We start from the raw sequence: 19589 nt of genomic DNA on the forward strand, positions 1-19589 counted from the left end.
TCATTGATTTAGTATTGATAACTGGAGGAAAAAGTTCATCATTGTGGAAATGAATCCATCCTAAGATCAGATTTGGGTTTTAAAAATCTAACCGCATCGATTTTGATAATCCTTTAATTTCATTTAATATTACTGTAGCTTTGTTTTGTGTTTTCAATGCGTCTTTCACGTTCTATGAATGTCCCTGAGAGGAGGTGAAGTGACCACTGCTTTTCTCACTTTGTCGTACAAAGGGAACTTCACAGAAGCCTCTCTGATGTAACTCACGTGTTGTAAGTGGTGGAACAAATAGTCATGTCTGATTCTTGATACTTTCTGTTATAAAACACAGCTCATAAAAAAAAGAATTTAAAGTAGCTTCCAGTATTACGATGCAAGTAAAATAATTTTAAGAGAGGTCAAAAACCAATTAGAAGGAGAGAGTGAGAATCTTGCTAAGTGCCTGGGATGGAATTATTTTTAGGTTTTGGCACTAAATTGAGCTTTCTGATTGTTAGCCAAGACATAAAGGAAGAACATTGGCTCATATTATACTTATGTGATTAAAGAAAGCTCATGAATTCATATGGAATGCCGACATTTTCCTGGCGCGAAATTCTCTGAAGAATATATTGTATGATCCTGCTCAGGGATATTAGTGACAATGAATTATATACCTTCATTGATGATTTTGTACAAGATATAAAAATAAATTCAAGTAAACAGTTTCCATATTCTTCCCAACCGATGTCATGTGAATTCGTTGGCAGAGTTTTGCAGTTGGGATGTGTAACACACGAGAAATACAGTGCTTATGGGAAGCGTTTACACTGGGTTTTAGTGTTGGCACGATACGATTTTCCATCTCTCTACTTTTTTTTTTTTAATCCTCACCCGAGGTTGTGTTTGATTTTAGAGAGAGATGAAGGGAGAGGGAGAGAGAAACATCAATGTAAGAGAGAAGCTTCAACTGGCTGCCTCTTGTAACCACCCGACAGGGAATGAACCCTCAGCCTTTCTGTGCAAGGGAGGGCGCCCAAGCCAACCGAGCCACACTGGCCACGGCTCCATCTCTTTACTTCTAACCCATGAGTGTCTTTATATTTAAAGTACTTTTCTTGTAGTAGATATATAGTTGAGGCTTTTTTTTTTTTTTTTTTAAATCCAATCTATCGATCTTTGCCTTTTAATTTGGGTAGTAAGACCGTTTATTTCTAATATGATTATTGACATGGTTAGGTTAATTTATCTTGCTATTTGTTTTTTATTTGTCCCATCTGTTCTTTGTTCTCCTTTTCTTCTTTTTCTGCCCTTTTTTTGGGTGCTAATTCAGTACTTTTTGTGATTCCAGTTTAGCTCCTCTGTTGGCTTACTAGCTATAATTTTTTTAAAAATATTTTTATGGTTGTTTCAGGGTTTAGAATACACCTTTAACTTGCCATGTGATATCTGCATGTGATATTATACCATTTATGTGTAATGTAATAACCCTACATCCTTTACTTGTTTCCCTCTTCCAACCTATGTGCTACATTTGCCATACATTTTACTTTTGCATATACTTATAACCCTCACAACACATTATTATTTTTGTTTAAAAGAATCATTTAATTAGTTTTTAAAATAAATAATTTAAATAAATATTTAAAGATATTTTTTAAAAAAACAATAGAACATTCTTATACATTTTCCCATTTAGATATCATTTTTGGTGTACTTTATTCCTCTGTGTAGACTCATATTTCCATCTGGTATCATTTTCCTTATGCCTGAAAATCTTTAACATTTCTTGTAATGCAAATCTATTCATGATAAATTCTTTCAGCATTTGTATGACTAAAAAAGTCTTTATTTTGCTGTTGTTTTTGGAAGATAATTTCAGTGGACATTTAATTCTAAGTTGACAGATTTTTTTTTCTTTTTATGGTTTGAAGATGTTTTACTGACTTTTTGCTTGAATTACTTCTAATGAGAAATCTGATGTCATCTGTTCTTTTTTTTCTATGTATATAACATCATTTTTCTCTGACTCCTTTTAAGGTCTTCATTTTATCACTGGTTTTGAATAATTTTATAATGACATGGTTGGGTATAGTTTGCTTCATGTTTTTTGCTTGGAGTTTATTATACTTCTTACATCTGTGGTTGTTCCACAGCTTAATGGTTATTTTTGTTTTATTTTTCTCTGATTCATTTTAGGCAGTTTCTATTATTTATTCTTTAAAACAAATCTTTTCTTCTAATGTCTAATCAGCTGTTAATCTTATCCAGTGTATTTTTCATTTCACTCATTAAAGTCTACCTCTAGCAGTACATTTGGACTTTTAACAGAAAGTCTTCCACGTCTCTATTTTGAACACACGGAATACGGTTATATCGTACCTTTTAATGTCCTGGTTAACGCTCTCATTTGTGTCATTCTGGGTTGGTTTTGATTGATTAAGTTGAGAAATATGGGTCTCATTTTCTTGCTGCTTTGCATGCCTGCTAATCTTTGATTTGGTGCTAGACATTGTGAAGTTTTTCTCGATTAGTGCTAGATTTTTGTATGAACTTTGAACTTAGTTCTGGTACGAGGTTATGTCACTTGGGAATAGTATGATCCTTTTGGTTCTGCTTTTAAGATTTGTTAGGTGGATCCGGAGCAGTGTGCAGTCTGGGGCTAATTGTTCCCAATGTTGACGTAGCGCCTGAGTTCTCTATCTAATAACTGAGAAGTATGAGGTTTTCATTCTGTCCAGTGGGAACAGGTGCTATTTCCAGCCCAGGATGTGTTGCACACTGTTCCCCTAGCATTTCAGGTAGATCTTTTCCCTGGCCCCAGGTAGTTTATCACATTCATGCAATGACGAGGTGCTCCACTGAATACCTGTGAGGGACCTTCTGCAGACCTCTCGGGTGCCCACTGTACAGCTCTTCTCTCCTTGGCGCTTGGTCCAGAAGATTCTAACTGCCTCCGTCTCTCTGGGCTCCGCCACAGTGTCCCCACTCTAGGCTGTCCTGGAAACGCCCCCAGAGGTAGGCTAGAGGCAATAGTAAGGCTCATCTAATATGCCTTCTGTCTCTCAGGAATCATGTCCACGTTGTCTCGTGTTCAGTGTGTTGAAAACCATTGGTTCTTTCACTTTGTCTTTGTTGTTTCAGGTAGGAGGGTAAATCTGGCTGGAAGCTTAAGTCTTCATTAGTTTAAAATGTCATAAAATAGCCAGGAATGAAGGCTGAATTCTTTAATAGCTGGGCTGTGGTGATGTTAGGTGTTCACTGTGGATGCTTCTGGCTCTTATTCAGAGGTAATTATAAAGCCCTCAGAGTGGCCAACTATGAAACCGCAGTCGAGGGTGCGTCTGTATTCCTCAGCGTGGGCTGCTGTAACAAAATACCACAGGCTGGCTGGATTAACTACAGAAATTTATTTCGCACAGTTCTCCAGGATCAAGGTGCCTGCAAAGTGGATTTCATCCTAAGACCTTTTCTCTTGGCCTGGGGGGGTACGATCTTGCTGTGTGCGCACAGGGCTGCTTTGTGCGTGGAGACAGAGCAAGCTCTCTCGTCTCTTTCTGTCCGAGCACTAAGTCCGTCATGAGAGCCCCATCTTCATGGCCTCACCTAACCCTTCTTACTGCCCAAGGGCCGCATCCCTAAAACAGTCCCACTGGGGGCCTAGGGCTTCAGCGTAGGGATTTTGTGGGGGTGGGATACAAACATTCAGTTCACAGCAACAGCACCGTGAAGCTGAGTTTTGCCCACGTAGCTCGTGCAGCGTGACCGAGGCCTGAACCACGCGTCTGTGCCGCTCTCCCTGCTGCCCAGCAGGCTCCGTGGCGTGTAGGGCGCGCTTTGCCCGTAACAGACCAGACCCTTACCTGCACTTTTCTGGTGAGAGAATTTTTATTCCCATAATTCTTTGAAGTGCCAAGAACTCATGCAGTTCTACCGAATTAAACAGAGCAAAATTACCTGCTTGAATCGGTAGCAACTTGTAGGGAGAGAGCAGGGCTCCGAAGCCTGTTGGGAGATGTGCATTTATTTACAAGGAGGCGGCTCGAGCAAGGATGAGTCCATCATAACTTCTTAGTCTTAAGCGACAGATTTGTTGCAAAGAAAATGGAGGTGGAAGGAATCGGTGCCCTGCGCTCTTCCTCTGGCAGCTTCTCAGAATAACCCTGCGGCTCCATCGCTGCTGGTGCTTCTCCGGCAGTGAATGTGAGTCAGAAGCTGCTCGGACGGTGCAGCTCCTTCTTCCTAATCAGCGCTGTGGACAGGTGAAGTCTGTAGGATAGTAATGAAATCAGAAATCTGCTGTGAGCATTTCATATGGAAAATGGGAGGTTTTCTTATAGTTAGGATTCGCTTAAATTTGGATATATAAAATGTCTACTTCTAGAGATGATCTTACTGTTTTTTCTCAAGAAACTCTTAGAGTTTGCAGAAGAGGACTGACTTAAATTTATTATAGCAATGCAAGTAAAATCAGAAGACAGCTGAGTAACCTTAAAATCATGATAAAGTTTATGCTTTTATTAAACCTGGAATGAGACAAAGTGTTAGCAGTGTCTGACGGGGCGGTGGGTCCTGTGGTCTCTCTGGCTCCTTTATTCTTTTCTGTTCCATTTTCTGTGATGAATATGCATGAGCTTTGTAACTAGAATAAAAAGAAAACAAATTATCATTTTAAAAAGCGCACATTAAAGAAACTCCTGATTTGATAGATAGGCCCGTACTTTGCGCCTTACTTACCTCAAGTAAGAAGGAACGAGCTTCACGCAAGGACTCGTTCCCTGTGGGCACGGGATGCTTTTCTAAGAGAAGATGTCTTGTCTGGCCAGCACTGTTTGTTTGTTTTCATCTTTAGCAGTATTTAGAATGTCATGCAAAAATTAAGTCTTGGCAATTCTTAGGTAATTTTTAAGACTTTGTGTTCTTCAGATATATGAGTAACATTTCACGGCCCATCCAAGGTGTGAAATATCCCAAATTCCAGTGGCCAGGATGCTAGGCCTCAGAGGAAGGATAGGCTCCATGCAAAAGGGTTTAAAAGTGCTCAGCTCTTTTCAGACCATTTCACATTAATTCCTGGTGAAATAATTTAGAAGGATAACTTGGAGGTGAAGGTAATTTAGGCCTACTTTTTTTTTTTGGTCATTGACTTACTATGACCTGGAGTAAGCCAAATTATATATTTCTAGTTCCCTCTGTATTGCTCCTCATGAGATACTTTAAGGAGGGTTTTTGTTGTTGTTGGAATTATTTTGACCTATTTGGAAGAAATGCATTTTCTGAGAAATTTGAACACAAATCTCTTCTTGGAATGCTATTTTTCTTTTTTCTCCCCCAGTTCCACTTGTAACATCACCCAGACCCAGTAACAAAGTGACTTACTTCTCTGCCTGTTGTGATGAGTGGGAGGAAGGTGAGAAACTTGCTGCGTTTAGAAAGGGGCTTTTCCAAGACAGCTGTGGATGTGAATTCCTAGGTGCTAGAAGCTAACCTCCTTGACCGTTTTACAACATGCAGTACAGATGACCTGCCTGTAAAACGCACTGCCTGATGCTTTGGACATCACTTGACACTGAAAAGCTATGCATTTTGTATTTTTGCACTTTGGAATCTTAGCGAGAGGAATTAAAAATAAATATTTAAGTAGGTTCCTGACTTTCCCTATCAAGCAGGCACTGAGATAGGCAATTTGCTTGGCACGCCTTTCTCTTGGCCTGTTCCTGTGCTGCACAGAAATGTGCCGTTGGCTTCTGATGAGTCTCAATGCGCCTGCATTACATGGTCAGAGCAGAGTGTGAGGTGTGGCCGCGTTGTCTGTGGAGGGCGGTGTGATAACATGTGACCTCAGTGACAGGGATAAATGTGTCTCGGCAAAAAGGAGCCATTAATCTGGATGGAAATATTACCAAACAGTGGGTGGCTTGGTCCTGGCCCTTCCATGGCGGCAGCCCTCATGTGTGGACCTACTGTGTGCTCTGCAAATGCCAGAGTTGTAGACAGCAGCACCCATGTGAGCTGTGGCTCTTGGGGGCAGTTGGCTAAAATTTCCCCATGTTATTGAGATTGAATTTCTAAATGCTCTGGTCCCTAAAATTGATTTTTGGTTTAGTCAAGATTAGCAGTGTGGGCATTTTAGCATTTTTAGTTTGATATTTTGAAAATAAAAATTTATGGTTATTTTGCTGCATTCAGGACACCTGAGCTAATACTATAGGAGGTGATTCAAAGTTAATAGAAGTCTTCTTATGCAGTTTGGCTGACGTTAGTAGTTAGCTTATTAAAAAATGTCTAACAAATTATAAATACGTAATTCAACTTTTTATTTTAACACTACTATCTATATTTATCATATACATATATGTTTTTAAATTTGCCAATATTTGATGTTAGGTCATGACATGTTCTTTCGGAGTTGGGATTCCTTGTCATCTTTCTTGTATAGGCCACATCCACAGTTCAGTGTCTGTGAATTCCAGTCCATGTCTGTCTAAATTGGAGGAGTAATTTAAAGAGAGTTTGAAGCATCCTCACTGCAGAATCATTCTAGACTTTTACTAAACTTCACCCAAAACTTATCTAACTTATTATACCTGATTCAATGATAATTTTTATTTTTTTAAAAAGATTAAAAAAAAATTGATTTTGGAGAGAGGACAGCAGAGAGAAGGAGAGAGAAACATTGATGCGAGTGAGAAACATGCCCCGACTGGGGATGGAACCGTAACCTGGATATGTGCCCTGACTGGGAATCGAACCGACCATCTTTCCGTGTACAGGACGACACTCTAACCAACGGAGCCACACTGGCCAGGGTTGATCAATGGTAACTTTTAAATGACTCATGTTTATGAAGTCCTTTCAGATACTCTGCTTAATTTTGACGGAAACGATGGATCACTTTCTTTTTACACTTACATTTCATTGATTTACATGGTATCATCTGTTTAATTACATTTTGAAATTCCATTAACAAACATAACTGGAATAAGCAGGTTTGGAAACAGACCCAGTGAACTCACGTTAAATATGCAGCTTGGCTGGTGGCCTAGTCACGGGTGGCCATGCGAGAGGAGCCCCAGGTATGACTGCTCAGAGCACCCAGAGCGTCGGTTAGCATGCTCTCAGGGAGTGCAGATCACTGTTTAATCCATCCTGCCAGGTATTCCTGTAAACATCTACAAATAGCCACGGCTAAAAACTGTTAAGGAATTTAATTTTTACCATTGTTTTCCTTTCCCTTGTGCAGAGTAAAACCCAGGTGTAGGTAAGTAAATACTAATGAAAGTGTTGTTAAATGAAGCACATGTCAACAATGATATAAGGGCTGAATTTGGTATTTTGCTACTTGGGGTATTTATTTATATATGTAGTATATTAATTGATGGGTATGTGATGCTATTCACAGTTTTCAAGAGTAGAGAGTGATGTGCTGCCAGCTGTAGAAGAGAAGCGGAGAGGGGAGGTTGCCAGGGGCTTCAGTACAGTACTGAGGTGCAGGGTCCCAGCAGCGCCGTAGATACAGGTGCCGTCAGAGGGGTGTTGCGGGGGGATCTGACCGCCGCCGAGCAAGGCAGTGAAGGGAGCGTTTCCTCCTGCTCTGCCTCCGCCTCCCTCTCCCCTCCCTCGCCCCTTCTCCTCCCCTGCCTCGGCCCCTCCTCTTGCCCTCCCCCACCCTGCTTTATATTTTACTCCGCTGTAGAAGGGGCACGGGGGACGTTTTAAACGGTGACATTTGTGATTGTAATAGATGTGTGCTTCTACCAGATCCAGTCCAGGTGTCTCCACTGGGAATACAGGAAGGAGTTGAGTTAAGCAAATGTTTACTTAAAAAGAAAAAGGAGTGAAAGAAAGATACAAGAACATGTTAATTGGGAGGGTTTCAAGTATAAAAGCTAGAATGATGGATGTAAATGTAAATGTTAGGACATGTTTGAAAGGAAAACTTGGCCTGAGAAGAGTTTATCGAAGCAAATATTTTAGGAACTGTTGATTTTGAGACGGACACAGCCATTGCCAGAATAAGAATGAACGTATCTTAAATTTCACTGAGAAGACTTACAGATGTAGTCAGTGCCGAGGTCATCTGAGCCCGGCCCTGTGAAAACACAGGACTCCCCAGGAACCCCGGCCTTTCGCACCGGGGACAGGCCCACTCTCCAGCCTCTCCTAGCTGACCTCATGCGATGGCCAGTGCGCCTTGGGTGGCACGACCTCCTGTGGTGTGCTTTTGCTGCATTCACCTTGCTCTCTGTAGTATCCCTGACTTAGTCATCGGAGTGCCGCTTAGAAGGGAAATTACCCCAAAGGGGACTTGGCAAAGAAACAAATCTATCACTGTCCTGGGTTTCTGAATTTTCTTAACACATTTCTTATAAGAGGAGAAGGAACTGTTTTCTTTAATATTGAAAGTCACTCCCTGGCGCACTCCTGATCAGCCCTGGTCCACCAGTTGAATGATTCTGTAGAATTTGGAGGGCTCTGACATTCAGAGAACAGCAGCCAACTGTCAGAGCGGCGGGAGATGGTAGTAATGACCTCTGCTTAAGGTCGCGGTGCTTGAATGCGTGCGGCACTTTGGCATTAGCTGGGCCACATCCTGCTGGTGGTGGAACTCGGGCCAGGTTTACTTTGTGGGGCCAAACGAACTCTGAGCATAGTGACGAGAGGCACAGGAGCCTGCGGCCTGGGCGTGTACGACTTGTCCTTAAGGGAAGATTTCTGTGCACTGGGCATGTCTGTCTGATTTCTCTGTTGGTAGGGACTTGAAGGCATCCGTGAATGAGGCCAGCGTTAAGTTCTGATCCTTTAACTGATGACAGCTTCACTCTGTGTTCCTGCCACCTAGCACCTAATAAGTGCTTGATTGTTGAAAGAAAGATCAGCTGAGCTTTATTTTATGGCTAAGAAACACTTTAGCTGCCTAATAAAATTAATATTTGCTTTGGATTTGCCAAAGTGGTGATGTTACTGGTACACATTTAAACAATGAGTATTTCCTTTGGGGTCATAAGCATAAAAATACTCAATGACCTCATAGCTTTATTGATGTTTATTTGTGAAGACAGTTTAAGTAGTATCTTTGCCTCTTTTCTTTTGCTTTAATCATTCATTGTTAAATAGAGGCTTACGCCGTCTGTCTCTGCCAAGATCTGTGCAGATACGGAGGGCTGTATTACAGAGATACTTAAAAACACTGTTATTACACTGTTACTCTCCAGGCATTTCCCTAAAACAGTTTTAAGTAAATTTCCTACCAATGAAGCTACAAATTTATCTGTTAATTAAAACTATTTTTGTTGACTAGGGCTCGGTGCTCTGAGGCCTGTGGGAATTGTACTTAGTGATCTTTTCTCTTGAAGATAAAATAGAAAACAGGAAACCTTATCAGGTTTAAGAGGTAAAATACAAAACTGTCAGTTTTCTGATATCAAGGTACATTCTTTTGAGAATCAGCATTCCAAATGGCGAACCTAGTTAATTCTCAGCCGTACAAGACAGGGCACGGGGACAGGCCTTGTTTGGGCACTCGATTTCATTTGACTTTGTACCGAGTGCTTCTTAGGCAGTCCTGCCTCATCAGTATTCCATAGGTGTGGGCATCATTAACCTCGGTGAAGAGTTTATTACAAGCCATTGTTAGGACTTGTTTTTGAATAATATTGCTCCATTATTTAAATGAGACAAACCACCTCTACCCAAACTGAATCATCAGAGTTTAAAATTGTTCGGAAGGTGGAAGGATAAGGTTTGGGTGTGTGATTGGGTCAGGGTTGCTTGTGTATGTGCAGTGTGTGGGTGTGTGCACGTGAGCCCACATACACACTGTCTAAAGATACAGAGTGAGTATTCCTTGAAATGGATTTGGTTTTTACAATTGCTTCCTTCTCAATCAGATGCAAAATATGATGAAGAACCATAAGCAATCATAAATAATGGCCGTCTACACCATCCAGGGTCAACTTCAACAAGACCCTGGTCACTCAGTATATTCAGAGGCTACAGTGCTGACTTTACCCCTGGTCTCTTAATTGTTTCGGGTGAGAGCTGGGCAGTCACCGGTACAGCTTGAGTCCTGCATTCTGGTTTCCTTGTGGGCTGTAGATCAGCTGCAGCGCTGGCTACTGCTTCCCCACAATCCCACTGACTTCTCTCCGGCGAGAGAATTACCAGGCACCCAGCTTTGCATGTCTGGAAACCTGTCAGTAGCTCTAGTTTTAAAAGGATCATTTGCTAATGAGGTTGCAGAGACAGGCACTAGATACTGATGGTGATTTAATGTTGTGCTGTGTGAATAGTGTTTACTTTAAGGTGCCTTTTTGTTTCCCATTTCTTTAGCAAGCTTTTCTCCCTCCCCTCCTTTTTAGTGGAATTTGAGATCCAAGAAATAGGACATTCTCAGTTACATGTAGACGTTATGGCTATTTTAGAGATTCTTAGCCAGAGTGTAAATTATAGGTTAAAACATAGTTTGTGTACTTTATGCCAGGTACATTTGTACTCAGTACATATTGGCGATTGCCATGAGGACTACGGAGTATCAGGGCAGTTTCTTCTCACTGTTGAACTAAAATCCTAAAATAACAAATTCCTGTTGGATTTTGAGTGTGGGCTCTAGGAGCCCAGGAAGACTTTAAAGTCAGAGCACCTTTAGAAGGGGCTCAAGGTCAGTCATTGCTGTTTGAAACGTGTGAATTGCCTCCCAGACACTTTTATTTTGCCTTAAGACTGCAACTGTGTCGTGCCTGGGGCTCTGCTGACAGCAGGGCCGCGCAGTGCAGTTCCCTTTCTGGGCGTCAGCACAATCTGAGATGGCAGTGCTGCTTGTGGCCTTTAGGATTCAGTCATGGAATGTAAGGAATTTTCAACAGGAAATGTATCTGGCTTTATATTTCCATCCGCTGCAGTCGATAACCTGCTTGCCTCCGGGGTGTCAGCATTTAATTCTGGGATTTCATCTGCAGTGTGTGTGTATATGGTTTTCTCTGCCCAGTTACTTGTTTGATGCTGTTTGTGTACAATCCCTGTTACCATTAATAGCCATGTAAGCAGCGTTAGCAGGTTTTGGCAAATGCTCCATTTCTTCTATGCCTAAGAACATAAAACTTTTTATCGGCAACATAATTTAATTTCACTGTCCGTCTTTGGCGAGGATGCAGCTGGGAAGTCAGTATCAGTACATGCTGTTTTCAGGGGGCTCATCTGTATTGTAGTTGTACTTACATGATTTATCTGCTTTCGAGTCTTCAGTAGCAAGTGTAGTATCAGTGTCAGCTTTTAGATAAGTGGTTTAAGCAAAAGTCAAAATAGAAGGTATATTATTTTATTGCCAAAGACAGGCTTGTTTTTGCCCTCCTGTGTGATTAGTGTTCTCCTTTGCCTGTAGAATTTGACATGGTGTCTGGTGCAGAGTAGGTGCACAGGGAGTGCATGGTCATTACTGTGGTTATTGAAGACTTTCAAAAATGTCTGAGTGAAGAACACCTAGGAGCTGACCTACCAAGGCCACTGTGAGGACAATTGGGGAACATTGGCTGAAACTGTGTAATGTCACGTTTAGTGTGTATCTTACTCTTTTCAAGGCTCTGCCAGTAGATGAATTGCGTCTGGAGTAGTACGAAGTTCTTGTGAGTGTGTTTGCGTGTGCTGTTTTCTTATATTTAAACTAAAGAAGTTTAGAGCATTCAATAAAGATTGAATCTGGACCATCTTACTGTACTTATCATTCAAAATGTCTTCCAGTGCTAGGCACATAATAGGCACTCAGTAAATATCTGCTGTCCCGCTAGCTCAGGGCTGAAAGCGTAGGGGATGTGCAGTTTTGTGGAGGACTGATTGAAAATATAGGTTTGCTGTGTCAACGAAGGGACCCATTCCCTAAGGAAGTGTGGCTGTGATGGTGGCACACCCCAGCCCAGGCTGGGCTTCTACCGAGGGTGCTACTCCAATGGCTGTGCTTCATGGAGGCACCCACTGTGTGGCAGCCCTTGTACTTGGTGCCTGAGATAGAGCATCTTTCCGTGATATATTAAACTAGTTAGAAATATAAGAAATTTGGTATTGAGATGAAAGAGAATTTTTAATCCAGTTTTTACATCCTGAAATTACCTAGTAACCTGGTAAGGAGAGTTGCCTGCCTTGCCGTCTGTAGTGGTTTTCTGCCAAAGCCCACACCATGAGCTGTGTGAGCTGGGCCACTCAGCTGGAAAATTGTCAGTCTTCACAGGCACAATATTTCACATCCTGGAACATCTCTAGAGCAGTTTCTCAAGGAATTTCACCATTTTCTGACAAGCCACACTGATGTGCCTCTCATGTTGTGTTTTTAAAACCTGGTAATGGAGATATATATACCCAAAGTTACCCTGAGAGTCTTCTCTGATGATCGACTCAAGATTACTCATGTTGGTTTCGTTTGCCTGTTGTGAGGAGCACAGAACATTTATCTTTCTGTCCTGACAATAAAAACAGTGGTCAGTATGGAATACTCAGTGGGCATGCAAAGCATTGAATAATAGGGAAGTAGTATTTGGCATGTGGCAAACTCTTAGAAAAGTGGTTAATTCCAGATTTATCCATGCTTCTCAGTGTTTATAGGGATGAGGTTAGTGGGAGACATGATTTTTGAAAGAAAAGGTACAGGTTTGTGTATGGTGGAATAGGTGAGATGACCCTATTGTCCAATGGGCCTTAAAATCATTTATGTAGCACAGATGAATCTCGAAATAATTACTGAGTGAAAAATAAGCTAGATAAGAATACATACTTACTCTATGATCCCTTTTATATAAAGATATAGAAAAAGTGCAAAGTAAGCTATAGTGAGAAAAAGTGGCCCAGTGGCCGGCTGAGCGGTGGTGAGGGGTGAGCAGGAGGGCAGCTTGCAGGCGGCACAGGGCAGTTCTGGGGGGGGGGGGTGCTCACTACCTTGATCGCGGTGACACTGCCCCAGCTGTATACATGTCAGATCTCACTAAACTCTGCACTTTATACATGTGGACTTCATTGCGTGTTAATTATACCTCAGTAAAGCTGTTAGGAAAAATATAATTTTTATGGCACTTACCACATTATAATCAACTAATGAATTGTTTAGCATATGTCTCGTATACTACACTGTAAGACAGGCTCTTTCGGTTTTGATTTTATCTGTGTTCTCAGTGCCTAACCTGTGCGCAGGGCCTCACTAAGTACTCAATTCTGTGTGATGAATGAATAAAAAGCCCTGTTATTTAGCTGAACCGCAGGCAGCTGTCGTTTACCAAGCACCCGCTATGTGCCAGGTACTATACTTTGCTGAAGATACATTATTTTATTAATCGTCACAACCCATTTTTAAGAGACACAATCTTATTATCCCCATTTTCTTGAAAAGGAAACAGAGCTTAGTACAGCTGAGCTGCACGCCCCACACCACTGGCTGGTTAGTGGGGGGGAAGCAAACATCGCGCTGTCGGACTTGAAGTCTGTGATAACCTCTGCACACGGGCCCCTCGGCATGTCTTTATGGTTTACGTGGATTTTTATGAAGCGGTGACAGGGAAATTTGTAGGAATACAAGACTCAGTTCCTAGCACCTCACATTCAACACAGTAGGAGCTCAGTAAACATTTAAAAATGAGCAAAGGACCTGGTGCTGGTCCTGGGAAGCCCTTTCCTTCTGTTTGCCTTCCCCGGAGTAGTAGAGCAAGGCTGTCCCCTTGCACCTGCCCTGGTGGCAGAAGAGGCTTCCTGCTGGCAGCTCCGCACTCTGGGGCCTGGGGAACGCTTCTGCACCCTCACACCTGAGGTTCTGTTCCAGGAGCAGGAGGGAAGGAAACAGCATGTGTGTAAATTGTCTTCATAGTTGTATTATTTGATGGGTTTCTCTAAAAGCTAGTTGATTTTTGTAGGGCAACATGAAAATTCCAAAGAGGGATTATAAAACTGTTTGCATAGTAATACGACATGGTGGGAATACACATTTCCCCCCTTTTGGTTATAATACCAACTTGTAAGAATTGTAGAATACAAAGAATGGTTACATTTCTGAAAATATGTATTTTAGGCAATAGCTCTTTTTAACAAAAGGTGTTATGACATCAATTTATCTCTAGTTGTGTGTATGTGTGTGTGTTTGTGCATTAAAAACACTGCCAAAATTTTTTGAGTTTAGCTTAAAAGTAGTTGTTCCCAAACAGTGGTGTTCTCACATACTACTAGGTAGAGGCCACATTAGGATTTATGTGGACTGCTGTTTTCCCTGTAAGTGCTACTTTAAAAAAATACTAAAAATGGTTTAGAGCCCCATTTTTAAAAAATATCCCTTGCCTGGCCAGCATGGCTCAGCGGTAGAGCATCGACCTATGATCTAGGAGATCGCAGTTTGATTCCCCGTCAGGGCACATGCCCGGGTTGCAGGCTTGATCGCCATTGTGGGGCGTGCAGGAGGGGGCCGATCCATGACTCTCCCATCACTGATATTTCTCTCTCTCTCCCTCTCCCTTCCTCTCTCTGAAATCAATAAAGATATATTTAAAAAACAACAACATAAAAAACAATGTACATACATTAATTTAAAAATAAACTTTTGCTGAAAACTGCTAAGCACCCACCATCTGAGATTTCTTTGTGCTGGTGGAGGGTCTCGCCTTGGGTCTGTAAAAATGCCACCTCTGGAGCACACACGAGCAGCACTAGGTCTGCCTGTATGCACTTGTTCGCGCTGCCGAGACCACAGGTCATGGAGGTGGGTTGCTTGGCTTTGCTGCCCTCGGTTCTCATTTTATAAAATGGGCACAGTAACTGCTTCTCCACGTGAACTTTATAACAAATAATGTACTTCAGAGAGAGTTATAAAAATGCCTGAAGTATAAGAAAAATTCAGCGATCAAAACACTGAGTTTGTGTATGTTGAGTGGGGGCGGGGAGGGGTGGTTGGAGATTTGAAGTTGAACTCAATCTGTTCAGTTTTGGATTTTGGGTAGTTTGCCTACAACATGATTCCACTTGACTGATTCTTGAATTAATCATTTTCCTATCTTTGTGTTTTGGATTGGCAATGCTGAAAGTTTTGGGTTTGGAGTTTGATAATTTCAATTAGTGTAATTCTAGCAAATTAAACTTCTCCACCGTGTACAGGAGTGTTTTTGTTCCAGGAGAAAGGAAATGGGCAGGGACAGGATTGATTTTAACTGGCATAGGTGGATACATTAGAGATGTTTAGGGAAATCCTCTCTGCAGTGTTTGGTGAATTAAATGAATGCATAATATCTTATAATTAAGCTAACGATCACTAATTTGTAGAGTCCTTCTTTTTAATGATGTCGAGGAACGCTCTGGAGACTCGGGTGGTTATCCTTAATTCCAGTGTTATTTGAAAAGTTTTAGCTATTGCCGTCCTCTAGTTTCCAGGGAAATGTCTTATGCACATAAACTTGCTTTTTCTCATGACCTCCCTATTGCTATTTAGGGTTGAATTTATCTTATACTGTAATTGTCTGGCCACTTGCAAATCCCTTCAAGGCAAAGGCTATGTCACATTGAAGTTTGTGTCTCCCCACTTTGATCAGGGCCCAAGACAATCAGCTTTAGTTATTGTTGGTTCACTTAACAGAAGGGCCCATCTGTAAGGCACAGACACCTCCTAGCATTTCCTGCCCCTCCCCTCGCTTCATCCAGTTGATTTCCAGGTCTTGAGAACCAGGGTTGTGTGGACAGAAAGATTTTGCTTGGTCCCTGACGCAGGCAGATCCAGCCTTGCATGTCTCTTACCAGCTACGTGACCTTGGGTAAGTTACACATGACCTGTCCTTAGTTTCCTAATGTAAAAGTGTGAATGATCATGTTTCATTTATAGAATTGTGAAGACTAATTAAAATAGTGACTCCCAAAAAGATTGGCACATAGTAGGTCCTCAGTAAATGGTAGTTTCCCTTTTTCTTTTTATCAGTTAACCCTTTTTAATGATTCTAAAAATCTTTCTTCACACTACCTTATTGTCATAGCCTGTTAACTGATTTCCCAGATGTTTTTCAGTCTCTCCTGCTTCCAGGTCAGCTTAGATATTTCTTGTCTTTTTGATAGTAGCCATTCTAACAGATGCGAGGTTTTGATTTATATTTCTCTAATAATTAGTGATGCTGAACATCTTTTCATGTACCTGTTGGTCATCTGTATCTCTTCTTTTATTATTATTATTTTTAATTGATTTTTAGAGCGAGTGAGAGAGAGAGATGAAGGGAGAGAAAGCACGGGAAACATCAATTTTGTTGCTCCACTTACGCATTTATTGGTTGATCCTTATATGTGCCCTAACCAGGGATTGAACCCACAACCATGGCATATTGGACAGCGCTCTAACCAACTGAGCTACCCAGCAGGGTGATATATCTCTTCTTCAAAAACCTGTTTATTCAGATACACTGCCTATTCTGAAATCCAGTTGTTTGGTTTTGTTTTTGTTGAGTTGTATGAGTTCTTTATATATTTTAGATATTGGCCCCTTTTCAGATATATGATTTGTAAATATCTTCTCTCATTCAGTAGGTTGCCTTTTTGTTTGGATGATGGTTTCCTTTGCTGTGCAGAAGCTTTTCAGTTTGATGTAGTCCCTTTGGTTTATTTTTGCTTTTGTTTCCCTTGCCTTTTGAATCACATCCACAAAAACGTTGCTAAGACCCATGTCAAGGAGCTTACCATCTATGTTTTCTTCTGTGAATTTTATGGTTTCAAGTTTTATATTTAAATCTTTAATTCATTTCGAGTTAATTTTTCTATATATGATGTAAGATAGTGGTATAGTTTCATTCTTTTGCAGATGGCTGTCCAGTTTTTCCAACACCATTTACTTACTGTATGTTCTTGGCTCCTTTGTCATAAATTAGTTGTCCATATATGTGTGGGCTTATTTCTAGACTCTCAGTTCTGTTGCACTGATCTGTATGTCCATTTTTATGCCAATACTATAATGTTTGACTACTGTAACTTTGTAATATAGTTTTAAATCTGCGAGTGTGATACCTCCAGCTTTGTTCCTCTTTCTCAAGATTGATTTGGCTATTTGGGATCTTTTGTGGTTTCATACAAATTTTAGAAAATTTTTGTTCTAGTTCTGTGAAATATGCCATCAGATTTTTGATAGGGATTGCATTGAATGTGTAGATTACTTTGGATGGTATGGACAATTTAAGTCTTCCAGTCCACGAGCACACAATATCTGTTCATTTGTGTCTTTCTCAGTTTCTTTCACAGTGTCTTATTAGTTTTCAGTGTACACATCTTTCACCTCCGTAGTTAGATTTATTCCTACATATTTTAGTCTTTTTGATGCAATTATATATGGAGTTGTCTTCTTAATTTCTCTTTCTGATAGCTTATTATTAGTATATAGAAACGCTACAGATTTCTGTATATTGATTTTGTGTCCTGCAACTTTACTGAATTCATTTGTTAGTTCTAATAGGTTTTTTTTTTGTTTTTTTTTCTGGTGGAGCCGTTAGGATTTTCTTTATATAATACCATGTCACCTGCACATAGTGACATATGGATGGCCTCCCCTCCCCTCCCCCTTCTGCTTCTTTCTGCATAATTGCTGCGCCTAGGATTTCCAGTGCTATGCTGAATAAAAGTGGTGAGAGTGGGCACCTTTGTCTTAACTGATCTCAGAGGAAACGCTTTCAGCTTTTCACCCTTGAGTATGATGTTAGCTGTGGGCTTGTCATATATGCTCCTTATTGTGTTGAGATATGTTCCCTCTCTGCCCGCTTTGTTGAGAATTTTTATCATAAGTGGGTACAGAATGTCGTCAGGTGTTTTTCCGCGTCCGTGCGGGTGATCGTATGACTTTCGTCCTTGATTCTGTCCACGGGCTGCACCGCGCTGATCGACTTGCCGCCGTGCAGCCTTGGAACCTTGCTGCCCCTTGGCTGCCCACGCTGGGGACAAACTGAGAAGAGAGGAGGGTGAAGCTCAGGCGAGCAGGACTGATTGTGCTCCCCCAGCTGCATGAGGGAGCCTCGAGGGCTCGGCCTTGGCCGCGCTGCTCTGCGGGAGCCAGGGAGCAAGGTCAGGAGGTGCCCAAGCAGGGGCCGGCCTTAGCACTCAGTGATCCTGCCGCTTGGAACCCTCAGTGCCAGCCTCTGCTATCGTCATAGCTTAGGAAATCCTTTCTCGAAATGAGGACAAAGGCGAATGGCACAGAGAAAATGAGACAGAAGTTCCATCCTTCCTGCATGCTTCTTGACCTGAGATGATAATTGATCATGTTTGGGACATTCCCTTTACTGAAATTTACTGTAGCTCATTTGCGCCTTAGATTGCTTTCCCCATTTATGCTTCCTTCCTTTCCCTGTCAGCCCAAAGCAGTTTTTAAGCTGTTTGTATAGATTATGACAAATATACCTTCCATCTTTGATTATAGCTTTCCTTATATTTTAGTTAGTTCAGTGGGCGTCTGTGCAGTGCCTGCTGCCTGTGAAGTACTGTACTCAGCACTGAAGGTATGCAGGAGTACAAGGCTTGATTTTCAGTCCTTGAGACAATTAAGGTCGCAAAAATATAAATAACATCTCAGGGAATTTGCTATTTACAAAAAAAGTCAAGTGAGTGATGAGGCTGGAAAGATGATCGCTGGCCAACTTGCTGTGACCTTGGTGTGGGCCCTGCATTAAGGAGCTTGGATTTTGTCTTAGAAGAGAGAGAACCCACTAGAGGGCTCTAACCAGAAGTGTGTCCGGGTCAGACTTGCGTTTCAAGGGGGCCGCCCTGGGAGCTTTGTGGGGGATGCATGTACAGAGGCGCTGCTGGAGGAAGGAAGACTGGACGGAGGATGCTGGAGATCTAAAGGAGCGGGGCCACGCTGCAGCGGGGCGGTAGGGACCAGCCCTACGGTGCTCCGAGGGGTAGGGAGGTCAGCATGACTCAAGGGGGCTTTCAAGTGTATTTGTTTGAGTGGCTGCTGCTGCTGAAGGAGAAGTGCAACAGGTTTGTGAAGGAAAAGGGTAGTTTTATGGTGTCTTCTTTCCTGGATTGTAAGTTTCTTGAGAGTAGGGTCCCAGCACTTGTCCATTGCTCTGTGCATCCATCCATTCATCTGTCACTGTGTGTCAAACGGTGGGCCAAAAATGTGTAGTGTGTGAGAATATGTTTGTGTTGTGCTGCGTCTGTATCCTCACCATAGCCTGTCGTACGTGTCCAGTAATATTTGCTGAATGAATTGTGTGCAATGTTCCCTGAAGATTGTGTGTTCCTTACGAAAAAAGCCTTAGAATGAACATACTTGCTATTACCTTTATCTCCTGCCCCCACACACATAGTTACAGGGAAATATGGACACGATGAGGTTTACTCTCTATGCATGTCAGAATTCCTTTAATACTCATGGCACATTGAGTAGTTATTGAACTTTGAGTTGTGAGCTCATAGACAAAATTGCGAAGAGTTGATACAAAGGGTGACATATATAACACATCTTGCATTTCATTAGCTGAGCAAATTGTCTATGTTATAGGATTAAACTTAATTTTAAATAACAACATGTGGCTATTTGCATGAAAACTTAAGTAAAATTAAAACTTCAGTTCAGCAGTTGTACGCGTCACGTTGTAAAAGCCCAGGGGCTGCGTGTTCCCAGTGGC

General features: G+C 41.6%; 1 protein-coding gene across 3 annotated transcripts in view; it reads left to right on the plus strand.

Annotated features, from left to right (window-relative positions):
• The window catches only part of CADM1 (cell adhesion molecule 1), a 324569-nt gene that overhangs the window by 131202 nt on the left and 173778 nt on the right, over positions 1 to 19589 (plus strand). The gene's annotated exons all lie outside the window — the stretch shown is intronic.

The sequence above is a fragment of the Miniopterus natalensis genome, chromosome 11 (genome assembly GCF_054644295.1).
Source record: "Miniopterus natalensis isolate mMinNat1 chromosome 11, mMinNat1.hap1, whole genome shotgun sequence".
NCBI lineage: Eukaryota > Metazoa > Chordata > Mammalia > Chiroptera > Miniopteridae > Miniopterus > Miniopterus natalensis.